We start from the raw sequence: 19227 nt of genomic DNA, 5'->3' as shown, positions 1-19227 counted from the left end.
CTCCCCAAAACCCCCAAACCCCCCCCTCCACCGCCATCCCTTTCTTCTTCGTTCCTCCGCCTTCCTTTCATCTCTCTTCTCTCTCTGTTGCCATTCGGTATGTGTTGACCCTCCAAACTGGGTATAAGACTACACACAAAAACGTTGAAATTGGTGAAATTAGGCTATGTATTGGAAGTATATATACATAAATATTAAAGCAATTTTATCATTATTGCATTACTATGACAACTAGAATTCATGGAAACAGTTTATAACCTGTTAAGCGTCACCCACGTAATAATACGTTTACCGCGATCTACTCGGTAGCGCCTTCAACGGGATATTACGTCAAGACTTTAACTGTGCTTGTCAAGCCGTCAGCCCCGTAATAATACGTTTTACCTCGCATAGAAAGTGTAGGAACATCATTTGGTAACACTCTCAGCACATGGGAAACTTATTTCCAGCCTGGACAACTCTTTCCCTGGTGGTTCGCTTATAGCTTAGAAAACATGCCTGTCCCTGTTTGGTTTCTTTCAATACGCTTCGGGCGTTTATCGAGGACAAATTGGTAATGTTCGAGTTCTTTCACAATGAATGTTTCCCAAAGAAAGGAGGGCATATTCTTTCTTTAGGTGAGGATCAATCAAAAACTAAGATAGGAGGAGGTGATACTTTGATTCCAATTTGCGGGAGTGAACCGATGGAACTTTATTTTCCCTTTTGCCGAGTTGAACTGGACTCACCGAGAGAGAGAGAGAGGGAAGAGGAGGAGACGAAGAGGAAGAGAAGAAGAGAGAGAAGGCGAGGAGAAGAGAGAGAGAGAGAGGAGAAAAGAGGAAATTTCCTAAGTTAATTACAGTATGAATTAACAAGAATATAAAAATCAATATTAACTTTGAAAAAACTATCATCAGTGCTATGATCGCTGATTACAAAAAGCGTGACGGTACGTACGCAGCGAGCTCATCAGGGCGGACGCTTAACAGGATAATAATGGAACGGCGTATGTGTGAAGCCTCCACTAATGTGGCAACGATGATTTTGCCATTCTTAGCATGCAAACATTAAAGGTTACATTTATTTCTGGCATACGATTATTAAAGAAATTCAAAATACTAATAAAGACTGAAATCAATGAAAAGTGCTAGCAAAAAAAAAAAAAAAAAAAAAAAAAAAAAAAAAAAAAAAAAAAAAAAAAAAAAAAAAAAAAAAAAAAAAAAAAAAAAAAAAAAAAAAAAAAAAAAAAAAAAAAAAACGTAGTCGTTCCTCTGCACTTTTCCGTATTCATTCCTCTATGGTTTTCGGCAGCCAGATGTACGAAAACGTTGAGAAACATTTGATTTTATCTACTTTAGAAATATCTGTAATTTTTCGGGTAATTTGGTTGCAAAAAAGGGATAATATACATGAATTAAAATGACAATTTGTCCAAAATTGCATTTTTCCTAACTATACAAACCTGAGGTCCTTTTACAATAGGAAGGTACTAGCGGCAGCTGGATAGGTCGTAAGCTTTCGAACAAGGGGTTCGGTAGTTAACTGCTTGTCCGACAGGCGCGCGCGCGCGACTGGTAGGTAAACAAATCACTTTTGCTTTTGGCCCAAGCAAAAACTGCAGAGTGAGGGGTGGCATGAGGTGGGGCTATGTGTAAAAGGACCTCAGGTTTGTATAGTTAGGAAAAATGCAATTTTTGGACAAATTTGTCATTGTTCCGACACGGCATACAAAAACCTTCGGTCCTTTTACAATAGGAAGACTCACTTCTTGGTGGGAGGAATCTGAGTCTTTTGTGAACAGACTGGTGTTCGCCCAACCTTGGAATGCCTCCCTGGTCGTAAGAGCGAGGGAGGGATCCAAGCCTCTGTCCGATTGATCGGGGTGTGCACCGCAGGATCAATGGTCAGACCTCTGGACCAAGTACTAAGAGAGAGGCAAGCGTATCTCTTCGTACCAGCAAACAAGAACAAGTTCCTATTTGCAAGAGGCAACATAAAGTTATGGTTTGTCTCTTGTTGGCATCCACTTCCCCCCCCTTGTAGGAGGAAGTGGTGGAATTCGCTCCCATCCCTAGTGAAAGGGATAGGATAGGGCTCTGTCGAGTAGCTCACCGGCATCTCGTCCTTATCCAGCAAGGTGATGACCGTATCCCTCTACCCACAGGTAGAGGGGGAGAAAAAGATAGAAGAGAAGCCAGTCACTCTCTCATTCACTTATCTATTCTTACAGTCACACACCAGGACTCGATGCTGTTCAGCCTGCTAGGGTCTGGGTTAGCTAGACAACGTGGGTTGAGCAGCCACCACGGGTCCTAAGGAAAACGATCCAAGGACCTGTGGGCAATATCCAAAAGGTAGAAGGAGGTGCCGGTGGTCTGGTTGTACCAGACCCCTGCCTTCAGTACCTGCGCCACGGAGAAGTTCTTGTGTAACTCGAGGGAGTGTACTTCTAGGTCATCTTGGTGCTGACGAAGAGTCTTCAACACTCAGCCTGGGATGTCGAGTTTCTTCAGAAAGCGCGGTCGCGCTTTCACAGGACAAAGCAGCATCTCCTTCGCATCGAAGGCGGTGAAGTCCATTAGGGAGGGGATTGTGAAAGGACTCTAACCGATCGTCAGGAACCGAAGGGTTCAGAGTCTTCGCTACGAATTCGGTACGAAATCGAGCGTCACGAATCCCCATCCCCTGGATGCTTGACTTCGCTGCAAAAATCATTCGCATTATCGCGGTGCGATGAAGCGGTTGACTAGTACAGACTTCTGTTACCGTGCGGTAAACAGAAAGATGAAAGAGTCCAAGAGATATCTCTGTTGAAAATTCTCGCAATGTCGAAGGCGATGAAATCGAGCGTCACAGCAGTAGATGGTCCTTCATTATTGCGAGAATCCCCGTTAATCAGAGACCTAAGTCCATGATTGTTGGGCAGAGATACGGTTCGGTAGTCAATCAAACCAGGGGAGAGAGAGACGTAACCGACCGTGCATCTCCGAGACCTAGCTGATACTGAGCCGCTATCAGGCAGTTCAATACGCAGTAGCTCTCGGTGACTCGTCATCCTGAGTTGCCAGGTAATCCATTATTCCACGAAGGAATGCGTTCGGCTAGAACCATTAAGCATAAAGAATACGCTCGAGCAATTATATTTAACCGAAACGGATTTCGGTAAATACAAAAGCTGATTTGGTGTTGTCATGACAATACCAAGTATCTAAAATCGAAACTGATAACTGCTGGGAGGTTGCAGGCAACCCCGAGTTGCAGTTCAATTAAGATACAATTCGTCTCGGTCACAAACCGTAGAGTTAACTACGGTATGCGCCTACCCCCCGGACAATTCAACTGTTAAAAGAATCATGTCGCGAGGGTAATATACGTAGTATATTTGTAGGTTCTGTACCACGACCTCCATCCTAAATTCTTTCCCCTCGAGGAATGAGAATAAGGATTGGAGATCGACCACCTTCGTTCTCTAGTCAAGAGAGTGAAGGAGAAGTCTTTCCCAAAGGAAAGCTTCAATGGTGAACAGAATGCCGAAGACGAAAGTTCAAGCCAAACTGGAAGTTCCCGTCCGTTCTTCTCTATTCCAGGTTAAACGCCTACGGTGAGATACTCTTCTTCCAGCAGCAGTCTTCTTCCAAATGCTAGAAATTACAGGAATTCGAGCATAAGCGAGGTTCCCGATTATCGTGTAACAATTATCGGGGATTCTCGCTCACTTTGGACCGTGGTCTCGCCTAAGTGTTTGGAGATCGTAAAAAACTCGAACACTCTGAGTGCGCTAGAAATTCCGTAGAATCTAAGCACTCTGCGAAACCCCCCACCGAATTCGTCAAAACGATATCGGCTGGTGGTCCTCTCGATTCCCGTAGGAATCGAGAAAGGGGCAGGATACCCTCCTCAACAACCGGGGCTTACTGCAGGTAGGACCCGAAGGTCCCCCCCGGTAGCGCAGCCCCTAACTTGGGATCTTACAGAGAAAATCTCTGTAGGATCCCTCCCCTTTCCCTCGTAGCCGTAAGGAGAGAGGGAATGGGGGAGGAATTGGATACTGGCTCGCCTTCCCAGCGGAACTAGCAGTTGGAGAAGAAAGGAGCAGCCGTCGCCTTACGGCGATGGCCTCTCAGAGCCTGGGAAAACGTATCGTCAGGAGAAAACGTTTTCCCCGCGGAGGGTTACGAACTCATACTGTAGGTAAGGGTCTGCCGCCCACTGTGAACGTCGTCTGGGTGGGGCTGATCGACACCTGACAGGAGAGAGCCGATACCGTCCTCCGACTCATTCCAGTCCTCGTCGAGGTCGAAACCTCAGGAGGACCGAAGGGGTATTCAACTACGTGTCCGAAGACACGTAGAAACGCCTCTGTCGCAGTAGAGGAAGTGAAGTAGCTTGTTCGACCGGCCAGAACTGAGAGAGCCTTCTTGTCCGGAGACGAGAGACTACCTGGTTCAACACAGTCGGCAAGCTCCGATGCGGGCAGACCCACCGTCGATTTGGGTTCCCTCTCGGGCCCCAAAACGACTCGAGCCGAGACGTGGGCTCTGCTGGTGGGAGTGGGCGATCCTTCCCCGAGGTCGTCGTGCTGACGAATCAGCGCCATAACCTCGGCAAAGTTCCTCTAGATCTCGGAATTCACAGCATCTTGCAGAGTGGGACCGTTAAGCCCTTCGAACAAGAGCATATTCCGAGAACCTTCCTCCTAAGAAGGGGGAACAGCGACAGCCCTCTCGGTCCTTCCCCATCCACTTGCGCATACGTCCTGGCCGGTCCAAGAACCGTGCCTGGCACGTAGGGCGTCGTGGTGGGATCATGAGGGGCGCACCCTCACGATCACTCCTCAATACCTCGCTCCTCCCGGTGTAACCCGAGGAGGTTGAAGGTACGGAGAGGCAGACCTGACGCTCCCTCCTCGCTCGCTGGCAGAACCAGCAGGCTTGGAGGGCTGCAGGCGATCGTCAACCCGCGGTGGCGATCGAGCTGCAGGCCTGGTCGAACCGTCTCGCTGTGGAGAACGGCTGGACTGAGCACAGCGGCCCCGATCTCGAGTGTCAGAAGAGCTGGTGCTGGTTGCCATACCCGATCGCTCTCTGTGAGAGCGACGGTCAGGCGACCTGCAGGCTCCACTGTCACAGTGAGACCGGTGCTTGTCCTCAGGCCGTCACGTCGCTGGTTCCAGCCGTGGCTGGCACCGCGAACGGGAGGACCTCTTCCAGCCTCAGCCCGTGGCCGGTCGTGGACCGTCACGTCCCCGGGTAGCCAGCTGTTCGCCGCGAGAGTGAGAGCTGGTCTGGTGAGAGTCACGTGAGCGGCTGTCACCAGTCTTCCGCCCCGTGCCATGAACCTGACGCTGAGCGGACTCAGAGGTCTGGTTCCTGGCTGCACGGTTCGCTGGTAGGCGACCGTACACTCGGTACTCCCGCGAACGAGAGGCCGAGACGACCCTGATGCAGTGGCAGAACCACTGACACCAGGCGAGGAAGTACCGGTGTTAGCCGCCGGTACCCCTCTCGGTCCCGTAGTCTTCTTCCTTGCGGAAGAAGAGACGGGCCCCGCTCCCGAAGGAGCAGGAGGACCAGCGGAAGGAACCCTCCCGTCCCACCGAGGTGAGACGGGTCCCGAGAAGCTCCCGAGGGAGACTTCTTAGGAGGGAGGAGGCAACCTTCTTCTTCCTCAGCTGTGAAGCCTTAGAAGTCGAACGGGGAAGAGGCGGCAGCCGACGACGATGAAGAAGATAAGACGACGACGACGACACCTTCCTCCTCTTCTTCGTCAGCTTCCTCAGGACAGACGTAAGATCTGCTATCCAGGGCGGAGCCGGGGCTGCTGTAGCCGAAGCCACAGGGCCCGGTACGCACCTGTACAGACCGACAAAGTCTGGGGTAGTACCACCACGAACAGGGACGACATCAGCAGGTATGGGCATCTCAGGAACAGCAGCACAGCAGCACAGCATCGGTAGGGACAGCCAGCGCAGCAACGGCAGGGACAGCCAGCGCAGCAACGGCAGGGACAGCCAGCGCAGCAACGGTAGGGACAGCCAGCGCAGCAACTGCATGGACAGTCAGCCCAGAATCGGCAGGTACGGCAGGCAGCACCGGAAACACAGGAAGTGGAGCAGCAGCCAGCAACATCCTGGTACCGGCGGCAGGTCCAGGGGGCGAGCTCTAGGGCAGCGGAAGTGTGGTTGCTGCAGCGCGGCAACCACGAGCGGCGGCGGCACGCCCCCCTCTCGGTACGGCGAACGCACTTCACAGCGGCTGTAGGCAAGACTGTTACCACGTGAGGCGAGTACACCAGGTGAGGAGGGACGTCGTCACCTGGTTGCGTGGTCACCACTCCATGGGTGACCGCAGTAGGCCCAGACATAGAACCGCAGCCCCTGGACACTAGCACGCCCTGCAAATGGAAGGACGCCCATACCTCACCAAGGTCCACCCTCGTGGCAGTAGCACCTGCGGAAATAACAGTAGTAGCGATTAGTGGGGGGGAAGTCCCCTCGCGCGGGGGGGAAGTCCCCTCGCGCGGGGGGGAAGTCCCCTCGCGCGGGGGGGTGAGCCCTCTCCGAACGAGTGGAAGACCCCGAATACAATTGTACATCGGGAACCGAGCGCCCTCGCCCCGGCGTCGACGGATCGGGCGAGGAGAGAATGCCGATAACCTCCCCCCCCCCCAAGGGGAAGGGCCATCTGGGGGAGCTGAGCGGGGGGGGTTCTCGTTCCCCACCCCCGCACAGCACCCATGTACCCAACAACAATATAAAAGCCCGAGAGCAATCGTGCCATCGGCCCGAATGCAAGGGCTAGGAAGGATCAATTCCTGACTGAGCGGAACTTGAACCAAATATATATTGATGCAATCAATAATAAGGAATAAAATGAAAATGCATCTTGCATTACGATTCACTTTACAATGAATAAGGGCTCGGATCGAGCGCATTTGCGCCCTCGGTACCGAGTGCAAGGGTAAAAGGATCCATTCCTTACCTTTATGGATCAAGGTTTATGGAAACCTTGATCCATAATGAATTGATGCAATAAAAAAAAATGAAAATGAAAAAGAATACTGCGCTTGCGATTTCACTTCATACAAATAAAAAGGGGAAGGATCAATTCCCGGGAAATAGCGGAAACATTGATCCCAGTAAACAATGCAATCTCAATAAAATGAAAATGAAAAAGAACTGCACTTGCGATTTCACTTAATTCATTCAAATAAAAAGGGGAAAGGATCAATTTCCGGGTAAGCTCGGAAACTGATCCAAAATGAGTATTGCTACAATCAAAATAAATATATGAAAATGAAAAAGAATACTGTACTTGCGATTCCACTTCCATACAGAATAAGTTTCCGTGCCGAGCGCATTCGCTCGGCAACGGGCATACAGGTCAAAAAAATATAAATGAAAAGAGCACTTACTTACGATTTTCATCTACACATTTCCAACCCAAATATACGCTCGGAGCGAGCGCTCCCGCCCTCGGCACCGAGCATACACAATACGAGGATCATTCCTGGGAAAATGAATTCCCGCACTTACGCCCTTCAGTCCCGGCACTCGGGTAATCGGAGGGCGTGGTGAAACCAAGATCCTTTAATTCACACTTGAATTCAATGGAAATAAATATGAAATGATTGTACTTACAATTCAGTTTCACTAGATAAATAGAAAAAGAAAAACACAACCATGCGAAAGCAACGACGATGAAGCGGGCAGAGAGCGATGATACACGTCCACACGCCAGCAGGCCGAAAGCAAAAGTGATTTGTTACCTACCAGTCGCGCGCGCGCGCCTGTCGGACAAGCAGTTAACTACCGACCCCTTGTTCGAAAGCTTACGACCTATCCAGCTGCCGCTAGTACCTTCCTATTGTAAAAGGACCGAAGGTTTGTATGCCGTGTCGGAACAATCAAAATTTTTAAATAACAAAGTAAATTTAAACTAAATAACTAGTAAAGTAAACAGTTTAGGGAATAAAACTTTGCAGTTTCGTCGTCTGCTGTTCGAAATTGTGTTTATGGCTGCCGCGCGCTTAGAAACCAGGAACAGCAACGGTTTAAGTGCAATGTGGAGTGAACCGAGACCAAAAATGTGTATAATAACAATCAAATAAGCACTGTGGAGTTTCAGTTGTGATGGCAGTAAGGATAAAAACCGCCGATTACAAGGTAAGAATGAATTCAGTTCCAACCATAAGCCCGGGAATAACAAGTTTCATACTTTCACTAATATAGGCAACAAAATGTTGTTTTATTGTGCTGATTACAACTGCAATCTTGAGTAAGATCAATAAACGTTACATACATACGCTAACATTGTTCAAATGAGTGCTGGGAAGGCTGGGGAAAGATGGTGGCCGTCACTGATGAGAACCGTCCATGCAAAACGTAGCCGCCATATTGGATTTCAAAACTGCCTTGAAAACATATTTTACGAAGAGCTCACATGCTTATTTTAGTTCGTATGGGGCTTTCATATATCACAATATGTTGACGAAACTTCAGTCTTTTAAATGGTATGCTTAGAGTTGCAATTGTATTCATGTTTCACCAATTAAATATAGAGTGAATAAGACCCGTCTACCGTGATGAGGGTTGGCCTGTCGTGATGTTTCCCCCTACCTCGAGTTGTAAGTAAAAATGTTGAACGCGGTTTGGTGAGATTTGCACTACGTTTGAGACCGTTTTCAGTACCCTCTGTTTAAATCTTAAAATTTGGCCTAAATTTCCAACTTTGGAGAAAATACTTACTTCGAAAGGAGAGTAGAGGTCTTTAGCTCCGTTTCTCACCAACAACAAGTCACGACTGATGCCCATCTCGGGTGTCAGGACACGTTATAATAAGTAATTTTGTCGAAAAATTATTTTTTCCTATATACAAACCTAGGTTGTCTAACAAAAGGATATCCGCGGGAACGCGCCGCCGCTACCGCATACAAAGAGTTCAAACTTGAATCGCTGTACCTGGGTCTGGGGTAACTGCGCGGGGTGAGCCCGGGCCAGCTTGGGTAGGTCAGTGTGATACCATTCTTTGAGCCGTTAGAATACTTAGTCTAAACAGACACACTCTTCAAAAGGGGGGCCATAACTCAAAGAGGGGTGGATGAGGAGGGCCATTAATCTGTTAGACAACCTAGGTTTGTATATAGGAAAAAATAATTTTCGACAAAATTACTTTTGTTCCGACTAAGTACAAACCGTCGGTTGTCTAACAAAAGGAGACTCGAACTGAGGATGGGAAGGTGAGTGACCTGAATGTACCCTTGAAGAGCCGCCAATAACTTCACACGACCTGATGTTAACCCAGACCCCCTACTCCTCATGACACTTTACACGGTAAGGATTCAATAGGGGAGAACCCAAGGGGCTCCGGCTGTTGTCCTAACCTATGGTACTAATACTCACTCAGAGAGCTGTTCCTGAAGGATTCTTAGCCATCATTCTACTCTCCAGGTAAGTCAGTAGTGGCCAAGTCGTGTCATGGACAGTACAGTCTACGTAGGATATTACCAGGAAAACTCATTCATACCCCTTACACATTCGGCCAGACTTAGGCGGGAATTGCTGGGAGTGTGTGTGTGTGTATTCCCAAATTGAGGTACGCAGTGCGGGTGACCCACGCCTAGAGGATCTCTTTGGGCTGCGACAATGGGCCCAGAGAGAACACTTCTAGAGATTTGAACGTAACTTCTCGTAGGTAGAAGGAGGTGAAGGTGGTTTGACTCTTCCAGGTGCCTGCTCTCAATACCTGACCCACTGAGAGGTTCTTCCTGAAGAGCATAGAGGAGCCTATGCCCCTAACTTCGTGAGCCCTCACCTTTGGCATTGGTACTTCCTTGTTTTCGTAGGCCCTTCTTATAACCTGTCTGATCCAGAAGGAGATGGTATTCTTAGCCACTATTTCGGATGCTTGCCCGTGGCACGAACAGCCGTTTTGATAGCCGGTCTGAAACTGTCTCGTCCTCTTGAGGTAGGCTTTCATGGCTCTGACCGGGCATAGAATCAGTTCCTCTTTGTCAAAGCCGGTGTAAAACTCCCCCAAGGAAGGAATGGTAAAAGAGGAAAACATCTCCTCTGGCTTGTATGGGTCTTGAGTCTTGGCTACAAAGCAGGGACAAACGAGAACCCCATCTCCCTCCAACGCCTGGTGTGTGACACTTCGTAGGACAGCGCGTGTAGTTCGCTGACCCTCTTCGAAGATGCCAGGGCTAAGAGGAAAAGGGTCTTCAAGGTGAGGTTCTTCAAGGAAGCTGAATGTAAGGGCTCATAGGGAGGACCTCTCAAGGATTCCAGGACTAAGGCTACATCCCAGTGGGGAGTCCGTAGCTCTCTCGGGGGACAGGTCTTCCTAAAGTGCTTGAAGAGCAACAAAATTTCTGGAGATGCAGCGAGGTCCATGCCTTTCAACGCGAATACTTGATTTAAAGCCGCTCTATAACCCTCCACTGCCGATATGGATAGTCGTTATCCTTCCTGAGGTGGTGGAAAAAACTCGCTAGTTGAGGGATGGTGGCCTCGTCTGGGGCAATGCCTTTATCTTGACACCAATCTTGAAACCGTCGCCACTTTCCCTGGTACAATCTGCCTGAGGAAGGTTTCACAGGATTGGCCATGGCCTCAGCTAACTGCCTGAAAAACCTCTATCGCGGAGGATTTTGATGACAGTCTGAACCCGTGTAAGCGGAGGGCCGACGGATTTGGGTGTAGGCATCCGTTGTTGGGTTGGGCGAGGAGATCTATTCTGTCTGGTAGGCTTACCGGGTCCTCTAAGATCCAGCACTTCTGGAACCAGGGGGCTTCCGGCCACCAAGGAGCTACTAAGGTTACTCGCAGGTTCTGCGAGTAGCGAATCTTTCTGAAGGATCTTCTGGAGGAGGGGGAAAGGCGGAAAGGCGTAAGCGTCCAGGTTCTTCCAATCTTGCAGGAGGGCATCCTCCCCCGCTGCCTGCGGGTCTGGAGTGGGGAGAAGAACACTGGCAGTTTCCTGTTCCAAGCGGTGGCAAAGAGGTCTATCGACGGAGAGCCCACCTCTTTATCAGGCCATCTGCTACTTCTTGATGGAGGGACCACTCTGTGTTGATTATCTGTCCCCTCCTGCTCAGATGGTCCGCCCAAACATTTTTCTTGCTGGAATATATCTTGCCTTGAGGGTGATGTCCATTTCCTCTGCTAACTCCTGGATTGTACTGCCAGGCGACAGAGATCCAGTGAGACTGTGCCCCCCTGTTTGTTTAGATATGCCACCACCGTTGGAGTTGTCTGACATTAGGCCCACCGTTTTCCCTTGGAGTTGAGACAGGAAGTGCTGAAGGGAGAGGAAGACTGCCTTCAATTCCAAGACATTGATGTGAGCTGCTTTCTCTTCTTCGACCACAGGCCGCTCACTTCTTCCTCCGTCAGGTGCGCCCCCAACCCTTCTTTTGATGCATCCGTGAAGAGAAGAATCTCTGGGGTTCTCGGACTGAGAGAGATGCCCCCTTGGAGGTGGGAAGGCACCATCCACCACTCCAGGGACTTCCTTACATTCTTGGGAGAAGAATTTTGCTGTTGGGGTCCCCTTCTGAGGAGACCATTGTTTCTTGAACAGCCACTGAAGCGGCCTCATACGCCTTCTGCTGTGAGGCACTAGTCTCTCTATTGAGGCCATGTGTCCTAAGATGGACTGGCAGAGTTTTGCCGTGGGAGGGCTGGGCCCCAAAAGCTCTCCGCACTTGAGATACTAGGCCGGAGACCCTGTTCTCCGAGGGGAAGGCCTTCATGAGGGATGAATCTAGTGTCATTCCGAGGTACACCATCCTTTGTCTGGGAGTGAAATCCGACTTGTCGGCATTCACCACCACTCCCAGTTCCTGAACGAATGACAAAACTAGCTGAAGGTGCTCCGACACTGCGCAGGGCCGTCTCGGCTAAGATGAGCCAATCGTCCAGGTAGCGGAGGAGACGGATGCCTCTTGCGTGTGCCCAAACTGACACTATCTTGAAGACCCTGGTGAACACCTGTGGGGCTGTGGGCGAGGCCGAAGCACCAGGCAGGTGAACTGCAGTGTCTTTCCCTTGCTGACAATCCTGAGGAATTTTCTGGAGGAGGGGTGAACAGGGACTTGGAAGTAGGCATCTTGAAGGTCTATTGAGGCCATGAAGTCTCCCTCCCTGACACAAGCTCGAACGGAGTCTGCCGTTTCCATCCGAAACTTTGTCGAGAGGAAAGGAACTTGTTGAGGGGTGAAAGGTCTATGACCGGCCTCCAACCCCCTGTTGGCCTTTTCTACCAGGAAGAGTCTGGAGTAGAACCCTGGACCTGGATCCTGAACCTCTTCCAACGCCCCTTTCTGAAGTAGCTTGATATTTCCTCCTCCAGGGCCCGTCCGCGGTCCGAGTCCGGTCGATAGGAAGGGGACTTGGATGGGGGTAGGGGATAGAGTGGGTGTAGACTGGAAGGGAAGACGGTAGCCTGACTTGATAACCTGCAGGGTCCAATCTTCCGCTCCTTCTTGCTGCCACACTTGCCAATGGCAGCCAAGCAACCCCCTACCTTCCGCTGACGGGCAGGATCTGGCCTAGAATTTCTTGCGGGGACCTCCCTCTCTTCTGTTGCCCTTCTGCTTCCGCTCCTTTGATGGAAAGGACGAGTCTTCTCCCTATGGAACTTGTCCTTCGACACAGAGTAAGGTTTCTTCTCCTCTCGCCTACGCACGGGAAAAGCCGGTCTCTGCGCTTCTCTTACCTGTTGGCTAATCTGTGGTGCTGGCCGTGGTCTATGGCCCGGGGTTGCGGAATTGGAGAGAGCCCTAGATTGGAGAGATCGCTCCTTCTCCGCTGCCTTGCGAACTTCTTCCGCAGGAATAAGTTCTTTCTGGAACAGCGGGTTTTTCCGTAAGTCCGGGAGGAGGTCTCTCACCACTGGCGATTTGGCCTCCTTGAAGGCATTCTCTCTCCTTTTCACCTCCATATTAGCCCACCCCAGGACCGCTAAGTTGTCTGCTTGGTGCGAGAGTGTCTTGATCCCACACTGCATGAACGAAGACAAGTTCTGCTGCTGCTGAGGCTGAGCTCGGGTAAGAACTGCGGAAGTGCTGCCAGTAGACGTTCCATCCACGAATTCGTAGCGAGGGCCAGAGCTAGAGCGCGAATGAGTCCTTCGGTTTCTGAGGGAGAGAGCAAGAGGTGCTTTTTCTGAAGGGCGTCCAGACTGACATCTAAGAGATCTGCAAGGTCCCTGGAATATGCAGACTCCCTTAGTTTGTCACCTGTTGGCCTATAATACCTGCTGGCCCCCTGAGCAGGGATAGGAAGCCACCTCTGTTTCTCAGATACCCTAGTTGGTGAAGTCGTGGCTTCTCGGGACGCTCTAGCCATGGCTAGCCTAACCTGGTTGCTCCAGGGGAGGCTGACCGAGGGGGGCTGTGAATTCTTCAGGTGGTGAGCACCTTATGCACCTCTGACTGAAACTCCTGGTTCAGTTCCTCAGTTTCTGTTAGGCCATTGGCGCTTCTAATCAACGACAGAATCTGGTTGAATGATAAGGGCTCGGGCTCCGCAGGTGAGCTAGTCTGACTGCCGTCCGAATCGGGCTCCCCCTCGGAGCATGAATCGGGCTCGGAATCAGAGTCAGAACTGTCACCCAAATCTGGAAACAGTTCCTCTGACTTCTTTTCCAAAAGGAACTTCTTCCTGGCTTCTTCCATCCTACGGGCAGACTCCTCTAGACTGGTGTTCTTCTCCACTTGCTGGGAACCTCCTTTTTGGAGCTTAAGTAGTCCTCCACCGCCTGTTTGACCAGGTTCGCAATGTCCAGTGCGGAGTGAGGACCTGGGCCCCCACTGTACCTAGGCTAACTGATGGAGGTGGTGCGGAGGTACTAGGCTCATGCCTAGGCTTAGCTTTTTCGGGCATCACGCTGGCACTGGTCTCTCAGCGCGACCTAGCCTTGCGGCATCGAAGGTCGCCATTGATGCTCCTCCTCCGAGCGTTGTGGCTGGCTGGCTTCTTGCGTCGGGTTGCCGCAACTTCTGGAGGGGAGGGGGCCTCCGGCTCCTGCGAGTTGGGTGGGTCCCGTCCGGGCTCCTTAGCACTGTCCTCAGGATGGGAGGGTGAGGCATCAGGTCCGTCACCGGATCCCTCCTGGGGCTGGACTGATTGTGCCCGAGAGGAACAGGGGGTTACCTTGGCACCCGGCTGTGTCTCGGTACTGCTATGGTCATACCTAGATAGTTCGGCCTTTAGGCTAGGCGGGAACTAGCTCTCGGTTGCAGACCCCTTCTTGTTACGCTTCGAGGCAGGAACATGGATCCCAGCCCCTAGGGTAGCTTCTTTCCTCTTACCTGCTTGCCTAGCCCCCGACGACGAAGGTTTCTTTAGCCTAAGTTTTCTTGGGAAGGACACTAGGCTCACTAACTAGGTCCCCCGTTAATAAGGAGGAAGGATTACTAGGCCTAGTGTTCTCCAATTGGGCACTATCCCCCCTCACACACGTCTTTTAGGCCCCACAGTAGTCGGCCTAGGCCTAGGCTTATCGGCATCAACATTAGCGTCACTGAAAACATCTCATGCGCCTCATAATAGAGCCTCCACTGATCATTATTCCACTGCGCACAGGTTGAACACGATGCATCAGGGGAACATTCAAAACCCCTACAAGCAATACACCACCAGATGAGGATCCGAGGTTGGCGAAGGCAAAGATGTACCGCAACGCATGCCATCGGACACACACACAAATCCTCCCCGAAACAAAAACCCACCATAGATCCGCCTTCCATACTTACAGGGAAGTTAGGATGCTAGGTAATACTAAAGGATAAATAAAAGGATAGGAAAAGGGCACTGGGGAAGCACTCAAGCACAGGATGTCAAAGATATATCACGATAAAAGAAAGACTACAGTCGGCGGTCATGCGTTGCTTATCTCAAGTCGGGTCAAGGCGGAAGGAGTAGGTGTTGACACGACGGCTACCGCGAAAAGAATGGTATCAAAATGACCTACCCAAGCTGGCCCGGGCTCAGCTCGCGCAGTTACCCCAGACCCAGGTACAGCGATTCAAGTTTGAACTCTTTGTATGCGGTAGCGGCGGCGCGTTCCCGCGGATATCCTTTTGTTAGACAACCGACGGTTTGTACTTAGTCGGAACAAGTACTTTTTTGGAGGGTGGCAAGCGTTGAATGTAGGTGGCCTGGTTGGCCTGCCGTGATCTACCCTAGTTTACAGTTTAGTTGCCCAGGCCGCGTAACACCATTTTGCCAAAACAATAGGTACCCCCTTACCGGAAGAACACCAAAACCAATATTGCGGCGATACCAAACAACAACAAGCAAAGTAGGGAGCTACTACATATCCGCGACAATCGATTTGTGTGTGCTGTCAGTAAGGCCGTGGCGGAACGGCGCTTCGCGCCTTATCCGCATATTTAAAGATTCTTGGCAGGCACGGCATGTTCTGGCAAGAGGTAATGTTGCGCTACGCGCACTAACCACAGGAGTTACAGTAAGGCTACTTACCGTGGCGGATGGATTTGGGTGTCGCGATACCAAAACAACAACAAACAAAGTAGGGAGCAACTGGCCCGGTAATGTGTAAACAACCCCAAAGTAAAAATAAATTTCAGTTCAAACCATGACCCCAGGAGTGAAATGTTTTACACTTTCACAAATAGGGGGAAACATCAGTTCAGGCCAACCCTCATCACGGTGGACGGTCTTATTCACTCGATATTTAATTGGTGAAACATGAATACAATTGCAACTCTAAGCATACCATTTGAAGACTGAAGTTTCGTCAACATATTGTTGATATATGAAAGCCCCATACGAACTAAATAAGCATGTGAGCTCTTCGTAAAAGAAAATATGTTTTCAAGGCAGTTTTTGAAATCCAATATGGCGGCTACGTTTTTTCATGGACGGTTCTCATCAGTGACGGACACCATCTTTCCCAGCCTTCCCAGCACTCATTTGAACAATGTTAGCGTATGTATGTAACGTTTATTGATCTTACTCAAGATTGCAGTTGTAATCAGCACAATAAAACAACATTTTGTTGCCTATATTGTGAAAGTATGAAACTTGTTATTCCCGGGGTTATGGTTGGAACTGAATTCATTCTTACCTTGTAATCGGCGGTTTTTATCCTTACTGCCATCACAACTGAAACTCCACAGTGCTTATTTGATGTTATTATACACATTTTTTTGGTCTCAGTTCACTCCACATTGCACTTTAAACCCGTTGCTGTTCCTGGTTTCTAAGCGCGCGCGCCATAAAACACAATTACAAACAGCAGACGACGACAGACGACGACAGACGACGAAACTGCAAAGTTTTATTCCCTAAAACTGTTTACTTTACTCGTTATTTAGTTTAAATTTACATTGTTATTTAAAAATTTTGATTTAATTCATGTATATTATCCCTTTTAGCAACCAAATTACCCCGAAAAATTACAGATATTTCTAACGTAGATCAAAATCAAATGTTTCTAACGTTTTTCGTACATCTGGCTGCCGAAAACCATAGAGGAACGAATACGGAAAAGTGCATAGAGGAACGACTAACGTTTTTTTTTTTTTTGCTTTTTGTTTTTGCTAGCACTTTTTCATTGATTTCAGTCTTTATTAGTTATATTTGAATTTCTTAAATAATCGTATGCCAGAAATAAATGTAACTTTAATGTTTGCATGCTTTAATGTTTGCATGCTAAGAATGGCAAAATCATCGTTGCCACATTAGTGGAGGCTTTACACATACGCCGTTCCATTATTAATAAACTGTTTTCCAATGAATTCTAGTTGTCATAGTAATGCAATAATGATAAAATTGCTTTAATATTTATGTATATATACTTCCAATACATAGCCTAATTTCACCAATTTCAACGTTTTGTGTGTAGTCTTATACCCAGTTTGGAGGGTCAACACATACCGAATGGCAACAGAGAGAGAGAGAAAGGAAGGCGGAGGAACGAAGAAGAAAAGGGATGGCGGTGGAGGGGGGGGGGTGGGGGGGGGTGGGGGGGGAGAGGGTAGGTGGAGCTTTATACGTCGTTCGTATCCATTTCTGCATAATGGAGTTTTTGTCTCTTGGTACAAGGACAAGTGTCGTTATTCTTTACGATTAGTGATTCACGATACCCTTATAAATTACGGCACTGGGTGTAATGCACTATAGCAAAATCTCGTTCGTTACGAGTGTTCGTTACAGAAATAGGTATTGCCCAAAAACGTGCTTGCACTGTCTCTGAAACCCATAGTAGACATGCTGCTTAGTTGTCAATCAAGTTTTTATAACCAAGTATTTTTACAAGCTAGCTATTGAATAAATTTGTATTTTCTCAGTCAAAACATATGCCCCTCAATGCTAACTTTCCTCTTTTAACGACTTTCCTGGTCATTGCAAATTCGGCCCCATAATTTCTTATGGTGCGAAAACAGACAGAGGCCCATGGACCGAAAACGATTGCGTCACACTACGGCGATAATCCAGCAGTAAAACATCTTCATATATCCAAAAAGTAAATAATAAGATATATATGCGCATTACGATTATAACAATTACATGTATAGCTGATAACAATCTGCACGAATAACTGGTAAAACTGTTCTGCAATGACAGTTGAGTATAGCAATTTATTTACAATAGGTACGAAAGTCAAGATGCCGTGACGTCATAATACAGAACTTGAAAGAACGTTCTAATTCAGAAAAATAATTACTTAAATTTGAGTCAGAGGCGAGTTACTTTTCAATAACGAATATTTTCAAATTAATCATCATAAATATGTAAAATATTGATGTTTTACTACTTATTTAAAAATTAGCCAAGAGAACGCTTCTCGTCATCTTCTACCCCAACAGCTGTTTACGCCTGGCTTGTTGTTGATGAGAAATCGTGTTCGATTGTTGTGATAAAAGTGCTCCAGCGTCTGTGGGTACAAGTGGTGTGCGGATTTATCACGGAAATGGTTAGTTTATTGACACAAGCTACTCCGTAACATCGGATGGCGTCAATCTTCGAAACACATTTTTTAGTTGTAAGTAAAAATTTCTAAAGCGTTTTGGTGAGATTTCCACTGCCGTGGGCGCCATTTTCAGTACCCTGTTTAAAATCTGTTTAAATCTTAAAATTTGGCCTTAATTTCTAACTTTGGGGAAAATACTTACTTCGAAAGGAGAGTAGAGGTCTTTAGCTCCGTTTCTCACCAACAACAAGTCGCGACTGATGCCCATCTCGGGTGTCAGGACGCGTTATAATGTACTTTTTCGGAGGGTGGCTTGCACTGATGGTAGCTGGCCTGCGTGGCCTGCTTTGATGTTTTACCCTATAGCAATAAAATTGTTTTGGTATTTCTACAGAAGCAGTCCGCACGGACTGCAAGGAACGTAACCTCGGATACGTCATCCACTAGGGATTGGGGGCCCGTCCAATGTATTTTGCCGTGTTCAGTACTGGCCACTGGGGGGTTAATTACAGTCGTCCGAATAAATATTCCTTGAATTCTTGTTCATTAGGTAAAGCTGCATAAAAAAACCGCAACTCCTATAGTCTAGGCCGCCGCGGATAAGTACCCTAGATCTACCGTTGTTTTACTGTGCTGATTACAACTGCAATCTTGAGTAATATCAATAAACTTTACATATGTAAGCTAACATTGTTCAAATGAGTGCTGGTAAGGCTGGATTGTCCGTGGTTACAACGGCCAGTCACGCGACTGCCGCCATATTGGATTTAAAACTGCCTTGAAAACATTTTACGAAGAGCTCACATGCTAATTTTAGTTCGTATGGGGCTTTCATATCACAATATGTTGACGAAGCTTCAATCTTTTGAATGGTAAGCTTAAAGATGTAATTGCATTCTTGTTTCACCAATAAAATATCGAGTGAATAAAGGCAGAGCCACGCGATGACGATGGATCGTCTGCGGTTGTTTACCCTAGCTTCTATAGTCACCAATGTACCAAAACGTTATGAAAGACGTTTCGGTACGGTATGCTTAAAAGTATTTTTAATCTTCTATAAGAATCGGCAGTGATTATTTCGATCGTGGTAGGCGGGCAATTGGACACTAGGCTACCTTAATTTCCACGTTAACTCTAGGCTATAGGTATTATAGTTATATTTTATATAAATATATATTAAGTTGCTGATCAGGGAATAAGTTAGGACTAACAAACAACCGACATATAAATTAAGGGCAATGAAAGATGAATGAATAAAGTTTTATGTATCCCAGTCGCCATCGACGTGCCTTGCACTACA

At 48.2% G+C, this 19227-nt stretch overlaps 1 protein-coding gene across 1 annotated transcript in view; it reads right to left on the bottom strand.

Moving 5' to 3' along the window:
• Positions 1-19227, bottom strand: part of LOC135224744 (large ribosomal subunit protein uL5B-like) — a 42905-nt gene that overhangs the window by 23362 nt on the left and 316 nt on the right. The window lies entirely within an intron of this gene.

The sequence above is a fragment of the Macrobrachium nipponense genome, chromosome 11, assembly GCF_015104395.2.
Source record: "Macrobrachium nipponense isolate FS-2020 chromosome 11, ASM1510439v2, whole genome shotgun sequence".
In the NCBI taxonomy this organism is placed as follows: domain Eukaryota; kingdom Metazoa; phylum Arthropoda; class Malacostraca; order Decapoda; family Palaemonidae; genus Macrobrachium; species Macrobrachium nipponense.
This window is presented reverse-complemented; position numbering and strand designations above follow the sequence as displayed.